Consider the following 841-nt stretch of genomic DNA (forward strand, 5'->3'; position numbering starts at 1 on the left):
CCTTGGTTTTGTTGGTTCCCCATCCAAAGTTTGGGTGGTTTCTCCCACCAGAGTTATAGGTTTTAGAATATGGATCATTAGCTTGCCTAGATGAATTTCCAAGGTAATTAGCTTCCTCCCAGTTAACTTCTTCTTCTGTTTCCAACTCTCCTTGAGGTGATGGTTGAGTGTGGATGGCTGCAGCCTGATTCTTCTCCATTTGCTTGGTCAATTCAGCCAGTTGTTTGGTGATCATCTTGTTCTGGACCAAGATTTCATTCATTTGGTTTAATTCCAAGACTCCACTGGTTTTGCTTCTATCTGAGTTATAAAAATACTCATTGTCAGCCATTGTCTCTATAACATCAATGGCTTCTTCAATGGTCTTCTTCTTGTTAAGGGAACCTCCAGATGAGTGGTCCACAGCTTTCTTTGATTCATGATTCAGCCCTTTATAGAAAATATGAATTTGCACTGACTTATTAAACATATCAAGGGGGCACTTCCTTGTCAATTCCTTGAATCTCTCCCAGGCATCATAAATTGTCTCACCATCTTGCTGTCTAAATGTCTGCACTTCAGTTCTCAGCCTGTTAACTTTTTATAGAGGGTAGAACCTTGTTAAGAATCTATTCCCCACATCCTCTCAGAGTATAGTTAGCCTAGTTAGAGCAATTTATCAAATAGTTAGTGGGTTAGCTTGCTGGAAAGTAAAGAAGTAAGGTAAAATTAATGAAACACAAATAAAAATTGCAGAGAACAAAAATGAACAACTGATGAAACACAACTAAAAATTGCCATAAACTTGATTCACCTGGAAACTGTCTCTCAACAATTTCCTACCGGCAGGTGTACCAGATTA

At 38.6% G+C, this 841-nt stretch overlaps 1 non-coding gene across 1 annotated transcript; it reads left to right on the plus strand.

The window, feature by feature from the left end:
* The first annotated feature begins 464 nt into the window (after positions 1-464).
* LOC112799281 (small nucleolar RNA R71) lies at positions 465-571 on the plus strand. The gene has a single exon (XR_003200857.1). It is a non-coding gene; the product is annotated as a small nucleolar RNA R71 (small nucleolar RNA).
* Positions 572-841: the final 270 nt, after the last annotated feature.

This window comes from Arachis hypogaea, chromosome 4 (assembly GCF_003086295.3).
Source record: "Arachis hypogaea cultivar Tifrunner chromosome 4, arahy.Tifrunner.gnm2.J5K5, whole genome shotgun sequence".
Lineage (NCBI taxonomy): Eukaryota > Viridiplantae > Streptophyta > Magnoliopsida > Fabales > Fabaceae > Arachis > Arachis hypogaea.